The sequence below is a fragment of the Somniosus microcephalus genome, chromosome 10, assembly GCF_052327205.1.
Source record: "Somniosus microcephalus isolate GS21.2 chromosome 10, FLI_Smic_1.0, whole genome shotgun sequence".
In the NCBI taxonomy this organism is placed as follows: Eukaryota; Metazoa; Chordata; class Chondrichthyes; order Squaliformes; family Somniosidae; genus Somniosus; species Somniosus microcephalus.
This window is the reverse complement of record NC_140996.1, coordinates 105,125,360-105,147,492: the sequence shown is the minus strand read 5'-3', so window position 1 is coordinate 105,147,492 and position 22,133 is coordinate 105,125,360.

The window sequence follows — 22,133 nt, the reverse complement described above, 5'->3', positions numbered from 1 at the left end:
ACATCAAGTCAACATGAGTGTGTGTTGTATGCCATGTGGCTGTCTGATAGTTAATTCTGTCACCAGGTAGCTGGGAGGCTCCCATCTCCCCATCTCCAATGGCCAGGCACGCCAAGGCTCCGCTGATCTCCAATGCCTCCTCCTCTGCACTTGTGAGATCTGTGGAGGGCCACCTCCAGCTCTCTGCCTCTCCCTCATGATCTGTGCTCTCTTCTGCTGCAAGAAGGGAAAGAACAGACCTATGAGTGAGTGTAATGGAATGTGTCCAACTAATGGATGGAGTGTATTTGATGAAGGTCACTATAGATCGGGATGTGAGGGAGTGCATAGACAGAGAGGGATCAGTGCACCTGTAAGTTAAGTGGGTGTGAGGAGTGATGTACTGGTGTCCGCTTGAGAAGGCAGATTGAGGGGGTTGGGGTGATGCGCACATCAAAATGTAGCTAATGTGCACCTGTACTCACCTTTCCTGACATGCTTATGTGATTAAAGTGCTTCTTGCACTAAATCCAGGAGGGTGGCACCACACTCCTGCTGCTCATCTCTTTTGCCACCTCCAACCTCGCCTTATTGGTTTCTGCCACAGGTTTTCTCCTCCCATTGCTGGGGAATATTATCTCCCTCCGGCTCCTCACAGCCCCTAGCAAGCATCATTAAACTGGGGTGCAGCCTTTGCGCGTCTCTCTTCCATTTTTCTCCTTCCTCCTTTCTTCTCCAGAACTCCAAATACCTCCAAATTACATCTTTGGATTGTCCCTTTAAATACTGGAGTTGAGATCGCATCATGAGGGTCCTCATCACACCCGTTGCCTCTGATTGGATGGGAAACCCGGAAGTAAAATGATAATGAGGTGGTTGGTTCAAAATGCCACTGACAGGTGCGCTGAACGTACTTCCCTGCTGTGCCTGCTTAGACGTCTTTGGCGGTCGTCCTCTGCGTTTTGGAGCCTGTGAAGGCCCCACCAAAGTCTGCTCCTCCTGCGGCTGCACAGGGGCAGACTCGGCCATCACTGCTTGAGTGCTCATCTGGGGCTCTGACTGAGGGGTTGGCAAGGGGATGGAAGTTTGAGCCCCCACTTGCATGTCTCCTCCCACCATCATCCTTCTCACTTCTCTGCTAGCAAGTGGCTAGAGAGCACCTTGCTGCACATCAGTGGGGCCATGTGGACCCGTCTCTGTACTGACAGTCCTCATAATGGTGATGTCCACGTATCTCTGGTTCCTCTCCACGATAGATGTCCTTCTATCCTCCATAGCTGCCATCTATCTAGAAGAGTCGCCATGTTGTCCTCACTCGTGTAACTTTACGCAGCAAAGACATGTGGCTGGCACATGGATATGAGTGTTTGCACGACCTTCATTACACGTCATACAGATCTGTACAATAAACTGTGCATTCCTATCACTCTCCCCACCATCACTGCAGAAGAAAGGCGCCCTGACCCCTCACTGTGCTACTTCCATTTCTGAGCACACATAGGCCAACTCTTTGATTCTTTGACATCACATTTGTTTAATACAACTGAAATAACGATGACAAACGTAACTTTGTATTATATCAAAACACCCAAGTGACTACCCTTGTGACTATTTGTGTGTTAATTTTCTCTTATGCTTGCTTCTACGTGGTGCTTCCCCTGTGGCTTCAGCAGATGTAGAGGCACCTTGCTCACTTCTCTGCTGCGTCTGCTTAGACGCCTTTGGCGGGTGTCCTCTGGGTTTGGGAGCCTGGAAGGGCTCCACAAAAGTCTGCTCCTCTTGCGGCTGTGCAGGAGCAGAGATGGCCATCTCAGTTGGGTGAGGAATCTGGGGCTCTGACCGAGGGCTCCATGGTGGCATGGGAATGTGAGCGCTTGGAGAGGAGCCCATACTTCCTTGTTGTCGACCACCAACATCCCTCTCATGGGTCAACCGCACTTCACTGCTAGCAAGTAGCTGCATATTAGTGGGGCCATGAGGACCCATTTCTGTGCTGACATTCCTCATAACAAGGACGTCCATGAACCTCTGGCTTCTCTCCTCAATAGATGCCCGTCTATTTAGAAGTGTTACCATGTTCTGCTGTGTCTGGCGATTTATGTCCTCCATGTAAGTTGCCATCCTTTCCATGGTGGCACCTACATTCACCATTGCATGCGCCACAGCATTGCTCATGTTTGACATGGACTCCTCCATTCTCTGCACACTCACAGTTATCATGGTTACAAACCCTGAGAGAGACTCCTGCACTTGTTCCTGAAGCTCCAGCACTGCTCTCTTTCTGGATGGCCCCAGAGGCAGAGGGTTGACATGAGCACAGCTAGGAGCATCCAGCGCCCTCCAACGAGGACTCTCCACTGCTGTCCCTGTCTCCACCATCTGCTGATGCTCACTTGTGAGCTGTGATACACCAGGCGACAACAATACTCTTTCTCGCGAATGACCCACCGAGGTGTGCGTCTCTGCGCTGGTGCTGGGTGTGCTGATTTCTGGTGATGTTGCTCCCTCAGAGGTTGCAGGTTCCTCTGAGGAGTCGTCCGGCTCTTCCTCTTGGACAGTGGGGAGGGGGGCTTTTGATGGTCCTGTAGGGGAGTAAAGGCATGAGTTAGACATGTGATACTTAGGTACCACACACATCCCATTGTGCCGATGATCAGAACTCAATCTCTATGAACATCAGATGCCATATCAGTCACTCATGAAATCTAAATGAGAGGCTTGCAAATCTATTCCGTCTCCAGCTTGCTGTACTGTGCCCATCTCTCTGACCCCACTTCCAGCTCCTCTGCACCACCAACGATCTCGATAGCAGGCTCCTCAGCATTAGTTAAATACACCATGGAGGGTGGGCCTCCTCCTGTCCTCCCCCTCTCCCTCTTATTGTGGGCTCTCTTTTCCTGCAGTGAAGGACACAAGTGTAGTTTGAGTGCAAACCCGCCTCCGCTGGGAAAATCCAGCCTAGTGTCACTATTCAAGGTTAAATTGGATAGGTGTTTGAAGGAAAAGGGGATGAAGGAATATGGGGACAGGACAGGTAAATGTAATAAGAACTATTTGTTCACGTGGCGGGTAAGTGGCGACATGGATGGGAAAATCGTCTGTTTCTGTGTTGTAATTTCTATATATTTTTGATGGTGTGCAAGAGGAACAGTGAGAAAAAAATGCTACTGAGCTTATCAGATGCTAAATCCATATGCAACTAAAAGAGACACACTGATCAAAATCTGTAGAATTCGCAAAATTGAACATTGTCCTATAAGGGTCTATTGGCAGAAAAGGCCTTAACTTTTAAAGACTGTTTTAAAAGAAGCCCAGAAAAAGGGGTACACAAAATGGCCACCAGACCCCGTGACCAGCTTTTGGGACACTTTAAAATGGTTCCTTCAGTCCCCAGACAGCTTTTGTGGATTCAGCCCACAGTAGGTTCTGGAAGGCAGGTTCAGGGAAAACGAAACCAGACAGTGCCCCATACATATAGATTGGATGCAGATCCGATCAGATCGGCCTGAAGATAAAGGCCATCAGAATGTTTACCCAGACAAAGGGAAACAGTTTCATATTCATAGGGGGATCATCAAGCACTGTTTTAAGACATCAGAAGAACATTAAAGACAATACAGGGTCATTCCAGACCAGAGATGGCAGTTACCGGCCATCCGAAGATACTTTAAAAACAAAGACTACCCCGCTGTGCTACAAGCCCGCCAAAAGTTAAACAAAGACTAACCTTGATTTGGCGGGAGATAAGGGCTTCGTTGAGAAGTATAACTGGAGTCCCGGGGTAGCCATCGGGAGCTTTTATCGGTAGCTTTTTGAGCTAGCTTGCTTTTCCGAGAGCCGTGGAGGAACGTCGATCCGGAGACCAGCCAAGAAGGTGATTCGAGTCTGCGTCCCGCCCCGGGGTAACCATCGGGAGATCATCGACAAACCCCGGGCCATTGACGAGACAAAGGACAGTAGCCCTCCAGAAGAAACCTATCTGAAAATGGTAAACCAGCTGGGCTCTGCGAAGAAACCTATCTGACCATGGTCAAATAGGTGGTCTCCATCCACGCCGACGTCCAGGCCTGCCAGCATCCAGCCTGTCCGTGACCTTCACCTCGAGGAAGAAGAGAGAGTGTCGCAGCCCGCAGTGTTGACCACGTGGAGACAGGACGCCTGAGAGGATCAAAACGCAGACCTTTCAAAATCTTATACTTTCTCATTGAATTGGTGAGCATGTTTCTGGCCCCTCATAATCTGATCTAGCTAGGCTTAGGGGGTGGGCATTTTGGGTATAATTAATTATGAGTTGTTGGCCCTCGATGTTCCGTGTGTTTCCCCATTTTGAGATGACTTTTGTAAAGTATAACATGCCTGTATATACGTTGGTTAGTCCTGTATTATGATTTGTTTTTCCCTCCCTTGTACCTTATTTGGCTTACATTCAATTTGTTCCTTTATGCAATAAAATTTCATTTCGTTTTCATTAAACCTGATCTATAGAGTATTCTCTACATTGCAGTTCCTGCCTCAAAGTCCAGTGTATAGAACCTAAGGGGCGAGTGGGTCGAACCACTCAAGGTTTTTACTGTGCAAGAGAGAGAGGCCTCTAGGGAGAGAAACCTCTGCGATCGAAAACCCCTTACAGAAAATGGCGACCGCGACAGGACACTGGCAGCAGGATTGCAATGTATTAGACCCAGGTTTAAATGGACAAAATGTTATGGATGAGAGGATAGCGGATTATGTTTTTGGCAAGGTAAATCTCACTAAGCAGTGGATTTCCGATCTCTTACTGGATGGGCGTCCGGTAGTTGCAGCCATCAGGTGAACAGAGAGCAAAGAACATAAGAAGTCAGTCGAGAAGGCAGTGTGGCTGATGTGCTACAAAAGACAAGTCCAGATTTTGGACAAGGTCGTTGCAGCGCAGGCAGCCAAGATCAAAACCCAGGCTTCAGAGGTAGAGGAAAAAGGGACAGGTAGGGAGGAGTCGTCAGCCACCGACCCAAATCCCAAAGGGGCGGAGTCTGAGGGAAGGGAGCCGAAGCCGGCAGTCGTGGTGGAGCCACGGGCTGTGAGGGCTAAAGTCCCAACCACAGGTCCACTCGCTAAGGGAGCCTCGCCCAAGACATCCCTTCGCAGGTCGTCTCGAACGCCTCAGCCAGTAAAACCCTGGCCCGATTCCCCCTACTTCAGCAGACACCGATTTGGGAAATCCCTAGAAAGACGCAGTCCCCAATTGGCAGCATAAGGCTGCAGGGGACTCAAGCTACAGGTCAGTGCGGCCCCGCCACAGGGAGCGGTGAGCTGCAGTCCGAACAGTGATTAGGTAGGCCGCCCAGGGATGGGCGGCGCTGTACATAAGTTTAGTTAAGTTTAAGGTTGGTTAAATATAAGGTGTGTAAATTTTAAGGTGATGGGTGTTATAAGGAGTAGATTTGGAATCTGCCCAGCATGTGTGTTTGTTTTGGATCGAGGTCGAAAGACCCGATCATGCCTTCACCTAGGCCAGAATCTCTCGGGAGCCTGGCTGTATCGTTTAATCTGTTGCAGGAACCAAAGGCACCATGGAAGGGATTCTCATCGTGTTCGCGGTGATCGGGTGTAGCTTGGCCTATCGGGGCTACACCAAGGACTCCATAGTATATGGATGTTCCGGGGACACAGCCCCCATCGCGACCGATGGGATAGGAAACGGGACGTTGAAGAAACAGCCACCTACTTCCACGAAGGAAGGTGGCCAGTGTAGTGTATGTACCTTTAAGACAGAACTACCTTTACAGCTCCTGTATACTGTAGTACCGGCAGTGACCACACCTGTATATAAGCCTTGCGCATGCCTCTGTACCCCCAGTCTTGAGACTACCCTCCTCCAGTAAATACCTGTTTATTGTTAAGTTACAGCATTCGTGTGGTTATTGAAAAACATCATACTCTCAGAATCACGGATCTAACAGTGGCGACGAGTGTCGATTCGAATCTACCTGCAACTCTGCATTTCCCTTCGAGGATTCGCTCCGGGAGGGCGGTGTAAGAAAGTCGAGGCCAGGAACACGGGCGTCGACCACGAGCAACCGCCCAGTCATCCGGCAGAGAGTGAACATCGCAGGGGAGGCTGTGGAGAGCCGGGCTTGGTTCCCCAGCCACGACGATCAGCAAGAGACTGACGACAGGTACAGCGCAGACCCTTCCTGGACAGCGGCGGCTGGAGCCGACCGACGGTGGAGAGAAAGCCGAGCAGCGTTGACAGGGTAAGACAGAGGGTGAAGCGCACAGAGCGCAGCCGGGGTTTGAAAACCGAGCGGCGTCGTGAAAAAAAAAAACAGAGAGAGGGTAAAGCAACGGTCGGGTTCAGGACCGAGCAGAGGAAATGAAAAAAAAAGAACACGCAGAGCACAGCCAGGGCTCGAGGGCTGAACAGTGTCTGCGGGGAGAAGAAGGGAGAGCGCGGGAGACGCCATTGAGCCGTGGAGAAGAAGGAAGAGCACGGGAGATGCCATTTTTAGAAGCCGCAGCGGAGAAGAAGGGCGAGCGCAGGAAGGAAGGAACGCGCAGGAGACGCCATTTTGTGCCAGCGGAGAAGAAGGGGAAGCGCGGGAGACGCCATTTTTGACAGTTAAATCACACCCAGGGATGCCGAAGAGTGGCAGTATCTCTACGTTCGACAATGAAGTCGAAGATTGGGCGACATATGTGGAACGTATTGAGGTGTACTGCAGGGCGAATGAAGTGCCAGATGCTAGGAAAGCACTGGTTTTGTTAAATTCCATGGGTGCAAAAACTTATGGGTTACTGCGAAATCTAATAACCCCAGAGAAGCCAGTGAACAAGAATTTCGAAAGCATAGTAGAAATCCTACAGGACTACTTAAACCCCACACCGCTGCTGATAGCAGAACGATTAAAGTTCCATAAAAGGAACCAACACAAAGACGAAAGCAATGCTGAGTACCTAACGGAACTGCGCAAGCTATCAAAACACTGCCAGTTTGGAGCGGGACTAGCAGATACGTTAAGGGACAAGTTTGTGTGTGGGCTACAAAGTGAAGGAACCCAGAAACGGCTTCTATCAGAAAAGGATCTTACGCTGGACAAGGCTTTCAGTATGGCAGTATCACACGAAGCAGCCGCAAGGGGCGCTGCAGAGATACAACGGAGACCGCAAGAATATGGCACCAATGAAATGTCCTATGGAACAGGGAAGTGCTATCGCTGCGGCACAACAACACATGACCAGAAGGATTGTTGGTTCAAGGGCCAAGTGTGCAGGCAGTGTGGAAAAGCAGGACACGTAGCAAGAGTCTGCAGGCCTGGGAAGAAAACCAACAGTAAGAAATCTCCACAGGAGAAGTACAAAAAGGTACACCAGGTGATGGACAGTGGTTCAGACGAACAGAAAAGTGACACAGACTCCGGAAGCAAGGAGCTGGGTTGTCTGAAACTACATAAGGTAACCAAAATGGAGGATCACCAGACTATCTGGGTTACACTCAAGATAGACGGAGTCCAAGTGAAAATGGAATTGGACACAGGATCAGCCCTAACAGTCATAAACCAAAGGGACTACAAGCAGCTATTTTCACATATACCCTTGAAAGCTACAGAGATTGTCTTGAAGACGTACATGGGGCAAAAATTCTACCCCAAAGGAAAAATAAGGGTGAAAGTGATATATAAAGGCCAGGAAATACCTAAAATGGATATATATGTATTGCCAGATGGAGGACCACCACTGCTAGGGCGTGAATGGATCCGGAAGATACAATTAGATTGGCATTCCATACAGGCACTGAAGGTTGAGGCCAAAAAGGATGACGACGTCACACCTGGACGACTGTCAAAAATGCTAACTGACGCAAAAGAAGTATTCCAGGAGGGACTCGGAACACTAAAAGGCATAACAGCAACGATTAAAATAGAGGAAAATGCGAGCCCAAAGTTTCTTAAGGCCAGACCAGTGCCTTATGCAATCAGACCAGCTGTCGAAGCAGGGCTGGAAGGGTTGGAACGTTCAGGAGTACTGTCCAAAGTGGACTGGAGCGAGTGGGCTACACCCATCGTTCCTGTAATGAAGAGGTCGTTGAGTAATACACCTGGGGAACCAAAGAAGGTCCGCATCTGTGGGGATTTTAAGGTGACAGTGAACCCAGTCCTTCACACGGTACAATATCCGCTTCCACGAATTGAGGATATTTTCGCCTCGCTATCTGGAGGTAAACGCTTCACCAAAATTGATCTAGCCCAGGCGTACTTGCAAATGGAGGTAGAAGAAGCTTCGAAACAATACCTTACAATTAACACTCATAAAGGTCTCTATCAATACAACCGGCTGGTGTTCGGGGTAGCATCAGCACCGGCTATCTGGCAAAGGGCAATGGATCCAGTCCTGCAAGGGATTCCAGGGACCCAATGTAATTTGGACGACATCCTGGTCACGGGCGAAAATGACAGTGATCACCTCGCCAACTTGGAGAAGGTGCTCACCAGATTAAAGGAGTATGGGCTATGAGCTAATCGCCACAAGTGCGAGTTTTTCCAGAAACAGATCTCGTATTGTGGCCACGTCATCGATGAAGAGGGGTTACATAAGTCCCCTGAAAGGATTGAGGCAGTAGTCAAGGCTCCAGCACCGGAAAATGTGTCACAACTGAGGTCGTTCCTCGGGCTGGTAAACTACTACCACAAGTTCTTACCAAATTTGTCCACGGTATTACACCCACTGAACACCCTACTGCAAACAGGGGTACCATGGAAGTGGAATGATGAACGTAGGCAAGCTTTCCAGAAGTGTAAAGAATTGATCACATCAAAAGATGTGTTGGCCCATTTCAACCCAGCACTACCAATTCGTTTGGCATGTGATGCATCACCCTATGTTATTGGAGCGGTGCTGTCGCACAAATTTCCAGACGGGTTGGAGAGGCCAGTAGCCTTTGCGTCTCGGTCACTAACCTCAGCCGAGCGCAACTACGCCCAGATTGACAGGGAGGCCCTCAGCCTAGTATGGGGAGTAAAAAAATTCAACCACTATCTGCATGGGTAGAAGTTCACCTTGCTGACTGACCACCAACCACTTGTCTCCATCTTTAATCCTAAGACGGGCGTTCCAGTGATGACTGCACAACGGTTACAAAGATGGTCCCTGTTTCCACGGGCGAATCAATATGAAATAGAATATAAAGGCACGAAACAGCATGGAAACGCTGATGGGCTATCGCGCCTGCCACTGCCTACTGTGGAGGAAGCACCAGCAGTGGACCCTGTCGAAATATTTCATTCGACTATAATTGAATGATTGCCAGTAACGAACGCGGATATAGAGGAGACCCGCAATGATCCGACGCAGTCTCGGGTGTATGATTTGACGGTGAGGGGATGGCCAACACATGGCGACTCACTGTTGCCAGCATTCTCATCCAGAAGAGAACAGCTGTCAGTATGCCAGGTGACAGTGATGTGTGGATCCAGAGTGGTGATTCCACCCAAGTTAAGGGAGAGTGTGCTAAATGAGCTACATGAACGTCATCTGGGGGGAGTGAAAATGAAAAGCCTTGCTAGGGCTTATGTGTGGTGGCCGGGAATCGATCAACAAATCGAAGACCTAACCAAGAGCTGCTCAGGATGCCAGAAGGTCCAAAATGCACCACCACATGCCCCTCTACACCCATGGGAGTGGCCCTCCTCTCCATGGCAACAGGTGCATATTGATTTCGCTGGTCCATTCATGGACTCAATGTTCTTAATAGCAGTGGATGCTCATTCGAAGTGGCCTGAGGTGATAAAAATGTCCTCAACCACTACAGGGAAAACGATTGCAGTCCTATGGACCATATTTGCCAGAAACGGCTTTCTAGAGCAGATTTGCTCTGATAATGGACCACAGTTTGTGTCCGAAGAGTTTCGAAAATTTATGAGAAGTAATGGGGTAAGGCATTTCACATCCGCCCCGTATCATCCAGCCACAAATGGATTGGCTGAGAGGTTCTTACAAACCTTTAAGAAGGCGATAAAGGCCATGTGCGATGATGAAATTCCACTACAGCATATGGTGGACAATTTCTTATTAGCCTACCGAAACGCGACACATGCAGTTACCAACCAGACCCCGGCCATGGTGTTCTTTAACCGAAGGTTGAGATCTCGTCTGGACTTGCTCAGACCAAATGTGCAAAGAAATGTTGAGGACAAACAATTCCAGCACATCAATGAGAAGCCGACAAGGAGCTTCAATGTAGGACAACCAGTCTTGGCCCGTGACTACCGAACAGAGAAATGGCAACCCGGAATGATATGCACAAGGCAGGGGCCATTAATGTACACAGTGGATGTCGGGGAGACCATTGAGAGATGCCACGTCGATCAGATCTTAGCGTCACAGGAACGAGTCAACCCCATGTCTCGAGTACCTGGGGATGAACCCGACATACCGGTAGCATCTACCTCAGACCCAGTAGCAGTGGAAACCGATGAACTACCCGATGAAAAGGGGCCAGAATCGCCTCTGCACCAAGAACAAGAACCTCAGGAAAGGCGCTATCCCGAAAGGGTCAGGAAGCCGTCCCAAAGACTGGCTCTTTGAATGGACTATTGTTGTTTAACGTACATGTTAAAGTGTTAATTGTTATTTGAATATTAGGGGTACTACTAATCTAAAAGGGGAGGAATTGTAGTGTATGTACCTTTAAGACAGAACTACTTTTACAGCTCCTGTATACTGTAGTACCGGCAGTGACCACACCTGCCTCTGTACCCCCAGTCTTGAGACTACCCTCCTCCAGTAAATACCTGTTTACTGTTAAGTTACAGAATCCGTGTGGTTATTGAAAAACATTATACTCTCAGAATCACGGATCTAACAGCCAGGATGGCTGGGATCAAACTCTACGGAATACTCCAGCCAGTCCGGATTTGCATACAGAGAGACTTCTCTAATGTGTCCCAGGGTGAGGATCATCGCGCCCAGATTCAGCGTCACCGTCGGAAGGAAGATTTGCTTGGTGTGTAACGGACATGTTCCTTTGGACAGATGGTGGTGGCTCAGGAAGCTGAGCAAGACCATGAAGAACTCCACGGTCGAGTGGGAGCGACTGGGTAACAATACCCATCAAACTAGCATGGTGGCATAGTGGTTAGCACTGTTGCCTCACAGCGCCAGGGACCCGGGTTCGAATCCGGCCTCGGGCGACTGTCTGTGTGGAGTTTGCACATTCTCCCCGTGTTTGCGTGGGTTTCCTCTGGGTGCTCCGGTTTCCTCCCACAGTCCAAAGATGTGCGAGTTAGGTTGGTTGGCTATGATAAATTGACCCTTAGTGTTAGGGGGATTAAATACGTGGGGTTACGGGGATAGGGTGGGATATATGTTGGTGTAGGGGTTACGGGGATTGGGTGGGATATGTGTCGGTGCAGGCTCGATGGGCCGAAATGGCCTCTATCTGCACTGTGGGGTTTCTGTGATTCTGTGACTCATGGGGGATTGAGTGTCTGTTGGGACAAATGGTGGGAACCAGATGAGGGAATTTACATCTGTATGTGGGGTTCAGAATGCGTCTGCCCCACAGGCGTCTCCATCTTTTTCCAAAGACAGTGGCAGGATGCTGGGAAAGGGATGATGTGGGATGTCAGCACACGGGTGTGCGGAGTCCCGTACTCTCAGATCCCGGTGAATGCCACTGAGCTCATCACCCACCCCCACAAGCCCCTGCCCACGATTCCAGTAGCCAAAGCCCGCAAGGAATGGGTGCCCCACCACTACCAAGGGACCCAGGAGCGGATTGGTATTAGTGCCCACGGGTCAGGTACTGTACCAAGGGGTGCACCATGCGGTGGCCTCAGTGATTTTAAACCTCACCGAGGTGCGATTGCCAGAGTGGTGCCCCAAGGAAACAGAGCAATTGTACCAGGTCCTGTTAACAAACATGTTCAGACAATTTTATGAGTTTGACTTTGCCGATGTCGACAGAGCGGGATTATACACCACACCACATGAGGTCTTGGACAGGATAGGGAGACAAAGAAGGGGTACAGTCAATGATATGTTTACCGCTTTTAACACAGGGACTTCCGTCATCAACACTCTGGATGACGTGGAGCTGCAGACTCAGATCAATGATTTAAAAGGGCGGTTAAGAAAGATACTGACGGATGAGAATAGGGTAGTGGGTTCTGAGTTAAATGAGGACCAGGCCATGACACTACACTTAAAAGAAATCATAGCTGAGCTGGAGAAACACGCTAAAACGGTAAATGCTCTCATCAGAGAGGATCGGAATGCGTCAGATCAGGCTGCGCAGAACGAAGCGTGCGTGCTGTACGGGGCGTGGTTACTGGGCGAGGGCCGCAGTAATCTGGAGGATTTGAAACAAGGTTTGGTCCCCTCCTGGATCAGCAATAAGCACCTCGCAGCCCTCCACACTTTTGAGAACGCATTAAGTCCGTGCCAGCTCAGACTAGCTTCAGAGGCCTACCCAGTCCCAGTGGACTGTTGGAGGTCTAATCACACCATTATGGGTATAGTGGTAAGAATGCCGGTTATGGGAAAAACAGCTAAACCCGCCCCAGTATACAGGGTGGAGAACATTGGAGTCATTCAGGGGGGTGCACACATTCGCTACACAGCAGTCCCACCGTACGTCATTCGATGGGAGCATGCAATGACGGGTACCGACCTCTTGGGGTGCCGGAGCCGGGGAGCACACATCATCCTGTGTCCCCAGCACTTGAATGCCTATTCGAAACCACAGTGCGGGTTCAGAACTGCTGGCGCGAAGCCTATAAATTGCACCATGGAGGCAATAGCACAAGGCCATGTGCCCCCGCAGGTGGCATATATAGGAGGTGGGACATACTGTGTCACCACTGCAGCGCCCCACTACTAACATGGATAGCACGGCTGGTGTCCGGTCAGTGACAGCAGTTTCTGCTTCAAACCCAAGGCAGAAGTTCAAGTGGCCCAAGAGCGAATTGTCCCCATTCCTGAACCTTCCACTGTTCACATCACTGTCAAGTAAAATTTCACCAATCTGCAACGATTCATTGCACATTTTGGCTATATCATTCCCCCTCTCCCTGAACACCTCACCAAGATACTAAAAGCCGTTGCCGTTTCACAGAAACATTTTTACATGCTGGAGCAGAAGACTTTAGAAATAGGGGCAGACATATTAGATATAGTGACCCCACAGTGGTGGGACCTATTCACTAATATAGAAGTCCCTTCATGGATTAGGATAGCCTCCCACATCCTCGTAGTATGCCAAATTGTCATTGTGATTTATTTACTCTTTGTACACTGTAAGAGGGACAAACGTTTCCAGAAGTATGAGAACAGGGGAGAATGGAGGGAGCATTATGTGCGGGTAGATGAAGAAACACCCTTTTAGAATTTTGCTGCTATGTATAGAGTTAAAGTTTCCCTCCCTCCTCTATTTTTGATAGTATTCATGTGTGATTTTTGTGTGTATTTTCGTTCTTTATTATTTTTATTGAAGTTTATTATGATGTTGTTAATAAAAAAAATATGTATGAACCAGGTGGTGTAGGGGTATTAGGCCCCCCTCCACGCCTGGAAATGTGTGTATCAGATTTTAATTCCAATGTATTGCCATCTATAGATGCTTAACGTACACTGTAGGTTTTCTGAAATGGGAAATGCATGTGTCGTGGGGTCATAGATAGGTAAATACATGGGATGGTTTGATTATGGAGAGTCAGAAAATTTTGCTCACCCAGAATTATGATACTTCAAGCAAGTTATAGTATCATCAGGGTGGACAGTAGAATTTGCAAAATTGAACATTGTCCTATAAGGGTCTATTGGCAGAAAAGGCCTTAACTTTTAAAGACTGTTTTAAAAGAAGCCCAGAAAAAGGGGTACACAAAATGGCCACCAGACCCCGTGACCAGCTTTTGGGACACTTTAAAATGGTTCCTGCAGTCCCCAGACAGCTTTTGTGGATTCAGTCCACAGTAGGTTCTGGAAGGCAGTTTCAGGGAAAACGAAACCAGACAGAGCCCCATACATATAGATTGGATGCAGATCCGATCAGATTGGCCTGAAGATAAAGGCCATCAGAATGTTTACCCAGACAAAGGGAAACAGTTTCATATTCATAGGGGGAACATCAAGCACCGTTTTAAGACATCAGAAGGACATTAAAGACAATACAGGGTCATTCCAGACCAGAGATGGCAGTTACCGGCCATCCGAAGATACTTTAAAAACAAAGACTACCCCGCTGTGCTACAAGCCCGCCAAAAGTTAAACAAAGACTAACCTTGATTTGGCGGGAGATAAGGGCTTCGTTGAGAAGTATAACTGGAGTCCCGGGGTAGCCATCGGGAGCTTTTATCGGTAGCTTTTTTAGCTAGCTTGCTTTTCCGAGAGCCGTGGAGGAATGTCGATCCGGCGACCAGCCAAGAAGGTGATTCGAGTCTGCGTCCCGCCCCGGGGTAACCATCGGGAGATCATCGACAAACCCCGGGCTGTTGATGAGACAAAGGACAGTAGCCCTCCAGAAGAAACCTATCTGAAAATGGTAAACCAGCTGGGCTGTGCGAAGAAACCTATCTGACCTAGGTGGTCTCCATCCAGCCGACGTCCAGGCCTGCCAGCATCCAGCCTGTCCGTGACCTTCACCTCGAGGAAGGAGAGAGAGTGTTGCAGCCCGCAGCGTTGACCACGTGGAGACAGGACACCTGAGAGGATCAAAACGCAGACCTTTCAAAATCTTATACTTTCTCATTGAATTGGTGAGCATGTTTCTGGCCCCTCATAATCTGATCTAGCTAGGCTTAGTGGGTGGGCATTTTGGGTATAATTAATTATGAGCTGTTGTCCCTCGATGTTCCGTGTGTTTCCCCATTTTGAGATGATTTTGTAAAGTATATACGTTGGTTAGTCTTGTATTATGATTTGTTTTTCCGTCCCATGTACCTTATTTGGCTTACATTCAATTTGTTCCTTTATGCAATAAAATTTCATTTAGTTTTCATTAAACCTGATCTATAGAGTATTCTCTACATTGCAGTTCCTGCCTCAAAGTCCAGTGTATAGAACCTAAGGGGCGAGTGGGTTGAACCACTCAAGGTTTTTACTGTGCAAGAGAGAGAGGCCTCTAGGGAGAGAAACCTCTGCGATCGAAAACCCCTTACAAATCTTATGAGATACACAAAAATCATAAGACTTCGGGAAATGACAAGTCGATGAATTTTTAATTTGGAACGCTTATAAACTCCAAGAATTCATATGAATTACTATAAACTGATTCCAAAAAGAACCTTGGCCTGAAGAAAAGCACATAAATCAACTTTTACAATAATAAAGTTTGTTCATTAAAATTCCTTTTGAAAACTTTCAATACATTATTTAAACTGATATCTAGCTGCAAGTAGTTTGAAGCATTTAGGATTTTTCACATGACTGCTCGATCACCCATGATGCTGCAAGTTAAGACTAAGGGGGTTTTTGGTTAAGCGGCATTAAAGGGCAGGGGATAACTGGATAAGGGGCAATGGGGCTGGGGGTCAGATGGGGAAGATGGGCAGGAGGGGGAAGGTAAAGGAGGGTTAGAGGCCAGGGTTGGGTGAAGGAATGAATAGGTGGGAGAAAAATAATGGAGGCTGAAATTCTCTTGGTCCTCTGACGTAACTTTGACAGAACCCCCCGTTTACATGTGGAAACAAGGTTTCCGCCAAACTGCCATCAACGTTATGGTGATTTATCAAGACAAATCCGAAGAAAATTCATCCACAGCAGGAGTAGAATGGCACAAGGTGGGCAGGGCCTCCTGCTTCACCCTCCCTCACCTTCTCCACACTATTGCTATAATTTGCAGGATGGCCTCTGCTAACAATCAATGGCCTAAAATTTCTGGGCACTTTCTCATGGGGTTTGCTTCATTCAGTTATGTGTCATCTTGTCCTGCAAGCAGTGAAATAGTGTTGAGATACTGGAAGTTTCAAGAACATACAATTGCACCCAATTGCCCATTCTGCCATCCCAGTTTACGTGAGTAACGTACAGGCATCATGCATTAGGCTGTGTTGGAACAACCTTTGTGTAGAGCCCTTTCTAGATGCCAGTGGGACAAGAGTGTCAGTTATAAGTTGCAGCTGGAATGCATGCTCTGCTGCAGTATATCCATGCATGGTAAGCAATCACTGAGCAAGCAGGTTGTACAAGTGCTTGGCATGGGGCATAGTGCTCCTCCAGGCCCCACAAGGAAACCTTGCACCTCCCCTGCCCCAGGCTTCCTTCCCCACAACCACCCCACCCCCCACCACACTGATTGCGAAGCCCTCCTAACCACACACGCCCCCCCGCTTCCTAACTATTTACCTGAGTGATGGGGACCGCTCCTTCAGGTCTCCAGCCTCCTGCTGCCCGAATTCCCACTCCTGCCTGCTGGTCAGCTAGCATTTACCATTGGGTTCACCGCCAATGTTCAGTTAAAATCTCTCTAGCCTCGGGCTACGGCGAGCGGTGAGGTGGGGACGGGAAGGGCAGTTGTCCATTAGCCTCGGCCCTCACTCGCACAAATCCAACCGGGAGTCAAAATCTAGGCTTACGATTTCTACCAGAAAGAGGAAGCAAAACTCAGAGAGCAGATAAATACCAGGGCACGTCCTGGCAGAGGATAATGGCAGCAACTAGGATATTGGCTATGCAGCCTGACCCTGACAGCATGATGGGACATTAATGAAGAAAAAGGGACAGAAACATAAAAAATAAAAGAGGAAAGCCCACCCAAATGCCCCATGTAATAAAGGAGAGAAACTATCCAGAAGCCACATAAAAATAATACAAAAGAATCATGGGGGCAAAGTCCTGCCACAAAACACAAAACTTGTTTGGAGGACAGAATTGCAAATGTTTTTGAAATAATATCGCAAGAAAAACTCTCAACCCCAGAGACCAGATGTTTGGTAAATTTAAATTATACATTATCTTTCTAGCGCATTAAGAACAATTACTTGGAAAGCACTGTGTATCAATTGTCTCTTTAGCAGGATTCCAATATAAAGTCTTCCACATAAATGGAAAACGTCCTTCTAACAATGGTTCATTGTGCTCTTCCCAGATCTAGACCTGCCAACCTATTTGGAAAGAGTCATTCTGGTTTTAAATTGTGACTTGTTTTGATGTATCTTGCTCTCAAAAATAAACACAGCTTTGTATATTTATGATCAGTCCCACGCCTTTATGTCTTCACATGAAAGATTGGTCAATTTGTGATCTTAAAAACAATCATTCTCTCACTGTGTATCTTAGTTTTCTGTTCTTTCCTACATTCACAGAAATATTTACCAAATACAATCACAAACGAAGTTTGGCAATATTTTGTAACATTGGCCCCGATTTTCTGCCAGCCGTCGGGCAGCTTTCCAGGCGGCCGGGGGCCGAAAATCGCCGAAAAAGCGGGTCGCAACCCCCCCCCCGCCTGATTCCCCGCCCCGTCCGACTTTCGGACCGCCGTTTCTCCGTGACCCGCTTCAGTCCCGGCCGCCGCTGGTGGACTGACCGTCGGAACACAAATCACCAATTATTACCTTGTTTAAGTTGATTTTCCGGGGCCGTTGCGATTTTGGGGCTTTCCCCACGTGAAACACGCCTGCGGGGAACCCCGCTGATGAGACCTGGCGTGAAAACAGTTGGCTTGCTTGCTTGCAGCTGCAGGTCAATGAGGACTGAAGAGATTTAAACAGGCAGCATTTGCAGGCTGCAGGACCTTGTTGATGAAGGCTTGGGGAAACTTTTTGAAGGCTTAGGCACAGCTGTAGAAAGTTGGAGCCTCACACACTTCTCCAGTGTCAGTTCCTGGGAAGCACCTCTCACCACCCTAACTCAGCGCCTCCTCAACGGAGGCATCTGCCAGAAGCATGGGAGGCCTTTGGTACCTTCCCTTCCTGGCATTAGAGGATCTCCAACAGCAGAGGAGGCTGGAGCAACTCCAGCAACAGCATCACCAGCAACACCAGCAACACCAGCAGGAGCGGCAGACTGCAGCTCACCCACCTGAGGCAGCACAGGCCAGAAGGGGTCAGCGCATGGAAGGCCGTCAGCGCAGGAGATACCCCCCAAACAGGGTGTACAGACACAGGGTCAGCTACCTCAACATGACTGAGCAGCAGTGCCAGAGGCGGCTCCGACTTTCGCGAGAGGTTGTGGCTGACATCGGCACAATGCTGCGGCAAGACCTGGAGCCCAGAGCAACAGGTCCACACTACTTGCCAGTGGCCATCAAAGTCACCACCGCACTCAACTTTTATGCCTCAGGCTCCTTCCAGGGATCAGCAGCAGACATCAGCGGCATCTCCCAGGCTGCCGCACACACATGCATCATGCAGGTAACTGATGTCCTCTTTTCCATCGCACACAATCACATCCATTTCACTAGGGATCGCGCAAGTGTGAGGGCGCGAGCACGTGGATTCGCTCAGCTGGCAGACTTTCCAAGGGTGCAGGGCATCATTGACTGCACACATGTGGCTCTTAGGGCACCCCACCGCAATCCAGGAGTTTTTGTCAACCGCAAGGGCTTCCACTCCCTTAACGTTCAGCTGGTGTGTGACCACAAGAAGGTGATTTTGCATGTTTGTGCCAGGTTCCCTGGCAGCTGCCATGACTCCTTCATACTGCGCCAGTCTACTGTGCCTCCGCTATTCAGTCCGCCAAATGAACTTCAAGGATGGCTACTTGGAGACAAGGGATATTCCCTGCGCTCTTGGCTAATGACGCCGTTGAGGAGACGAGCCAGCGAAGCTGAGGAGCGCTACAACTCCAGCCACATTACCACCAGACGCATTATCGAGCAAACCATCGGATTGCTGAAGATGCGCTTCAGATGTCTCGATAGATCAGGTGGGGCCCTACAGTACTCATCAGCCAGGGTTTCCAAAATCGTTGTGGTATGCTGTATGCTTCACAACATGGCACAGCGTCGTGGCTTGCCGATTCCGCAGGACCAAGAGGCTCCTCACAGAGCCGCCTCGGATGAGGATGATGCTGAGGAGGAGGAGGAGGAGGAGGAGGACAGAAACGAGCATCCTGCAGAGGCCCGCCAACCAGCAGCACCAGTGCGTGAGAACATTGCTGGGCGGAATGCAAGGAACGCACGCATCCTGGGCAGATTTGCGTAACCTGGAACATCAAACACTGCAGCCTCACTGCTTCTGAATTGACCATGGACAGTGGCCCATGCCTGCACTTTCCAACAACTTTGACCAGCTTGCAGTCATCTGCAAGTTACCCTAAGGCCTCTATGTGACATCCCCATTCGCCAAATGACAGACGCCATAACTGCAGCAGCTGGCACCAGATTTTTTATGTACAGGAAAATGATGGCATTAAAACTATTTACAAGACTGGATGGTGGAATAGTTATGTGAATGTGAGCATAGAGAGAGACGGAATGGGTAAGGGTGCATGGATGTGACTGTGAAGTGGGATGTGGAAGAAGAGTTTGCTGAAGCTGAGTGCTGTTGGGGAAAGGCAATGGGGATCAGGTTGAGGGTGATGGAAACTTCATACTTGCTTTCCCTGTGCGGTGAAGTTCATGGAAGCGCTTCCTGCACTGCAGCCAGGTGCGACGGGTGACACCCAGAGAGTTTACCTCTGCTGCCACCTCCATCCAGGCAGCCGTGGACTCTTTGGGAGGCCTCTTCCTCCCTGAGCGAGGGTAGAGGACCTCCCTGTGGGCCCTTACCCCATCCACCAAGGTCTGCAATGAAGTCTCGTTGAATTTGGCCACAGCGCGGCCTCTGCCGCTGGCAGCAGCTGGTGCAGGCTCTTCTGCCATTGTGCAAGAGTGGTTGAGAAGCCTGCAGAGGTGGAGAAGCTTGCTGGACACTTTGAAAGCACCACGAATGATGACATCATACTGTGGGGCTTTCTGACACGAATTGGACAATTAGCAAGGCTGCCCACATGCTGGGAATTAATTGGCCCCTTGAGGGAAAATTGCGTGGAGCTGGCTGACACATTTTTCTGTGTCAGAAACCCCACATTCGGGGAAACCCGACCATTTCCCACACAAGCCAAAAATCGGGCCCATTATCTACATTTTGGGCCAAATTAGCTGTAGTACTATGATAAAAATATTTAGGAGGAGAAACTGGGCACCTTAGCACCTCCTGTTAGTGCCTCCATGGGGGCGCTAACGGGGCGCTACCGGCTTTGCGATCGGGCGTGGCGATAGTACCGACGCCCGCGAAGATGAAGTGGAGGTTTGTGGCGGTGGTAACCACTAGCGCCACGCTCTCCTGTGGCCGGAGATCGTGACGTCATCCGGGTGCCCCCTGCCTGAGCGCCTGCCGTTAGCAACGACAGGTAGAGGAGGCGGTATGCAGTCGGATGAGCACTGGAGGAGCGCTATATAAAGACGTCCACTTCCTCTTTTTTTGTTGGCAAAGAATGCTGCCTTGTCAGTTTGACAAAAGCAAACAGTCATTTTGAGTGATTTGAGCATTCTCAACTTGAAGGAGTATTCTGGTTGAGAAAAATTCATTTGGGTTACATTTGATAGTGCAACATTTCCATCATTTAATGGGGGCTGTACTGGCACGGGACCTCGCCCTCCAGCGTCACCATCGGAGGCAGCGGAGGCAGAGAGAAAGATTGCAAAATGTGGCCTGAGGGAGGCGGGCCAACAGGGCTCTCAACAGGAGGCCTTAACCTCCCAGGGTATTCCGGCAGCATTTCGCCTACATCAATCTCACTGAGGAGCAGTGTCTTAGCAGGCTCTGCTTCACCAAGGACGTGGTCACAGAGCTCTGCCACCTCCTGCAGCCACACCTCGAGCCTCACATCAGGAGCACCACGTCTCTCTCAGTGGCAGTCAAGGTCACAGTCACCCTCAATTTGTACCCCAGCGGATACTTCCAGCGTGCAACAGGAGACATATCTAACATATCGCAGTTTACCATCCATTGCTGCATCCATGAGGTCACAGATACTCTCTACAGAAGGAGAAGGGACTACATTTCCTTTCCCATGACCAGAGAGAAGCAGCACGAGTGTGCATGTGGCTTTGCCAGGATAGCGGACTTCCCCGTGGTGCAGGGCGCCTTTCACTGTGCCCACGCTGCTGTGCGGGCACCTCATGACGATCCAGAGGTATTCCAAAACTGCAAAGGCTACCATTCACATAGGGTTGGATTTTCTCAGCCCCAAGGAGGCGGATATGGAGGCGGGGCTGCCAGGAAAGTTGCAGAATTTGAGGGGGGGTGGCAAACCCATCCCCAACCCGCCTCCATGCCCTCTTACCAGGAGGCGGGAAGCCGTCCTGCCCCGGGTCCCACCTCCTTGGAGACAGGCAGGGATTAAAGCTTATTAACTGCCTATTAACAGGTAGTTAACAGGCAGAAAATAGGATTATCCCCATTTTTCATTCTGAAGTGCAGGCTTCCCAACCTGGGGGAACCCTGCCAAGATGTAGGAGCCAAGTAGGAGGTCTGCGGGGGTCGGAGGGGTCTGAAAGTGCGATGTAGAAGTGAGTGATGGGTGCAAGTGTAGAGTGTTAAGTATGTGAGGTGAATGTAAAGTATTAGAAAATGTTAACTTACCTTTGTTTCTGCCTACAGCCTTCAGCCGCTGTGGAGCCGGAGTCCCGACATCTCCATTGTAGAGATCACAGACTGGCTGTTGGATCCTCCGATCCAACAGTCATCTGATTTCTACAAAGTAGAAAAGTTTGATGAATCCTGAACACAGAATGTCAGTGTTTGACAGCTTCACAGAGCTGTCAAACGATGACATTTCGTCTTTCAAAAATTCTTAACAGATGACACGTCATACATTGACGTGCTCTGTCACTGAATTCCCCCTAATTGGCCTGCTGAGCCCGCCGGGTAGGCTTAACAAAGACAATCAGGGGAAGATCCTGCTGATTGGCCAGAGGCTGATGGAGGCGGGACTAAAACCAGGCAAGCAGCAGTCCCGCCTCCAACACATCTCCATTCATAAAATCCAGCCCTTAATGTGCAGTTGGTGTGTGACCACACACAGCACATCCTCACCTTCAATGCCCGCTATCCTGGCAGCAGCCATGATGCCTTCAATCTGCGCCAGACCGGTGTGCCAGCACTCTTCGAGCTACCACATCAAGCTCGCGGATGGCTGCTGGGAGACAAGGGCTATCCGCTCTCCACCTGGCTCATGACTCCCCTCCGCAACAC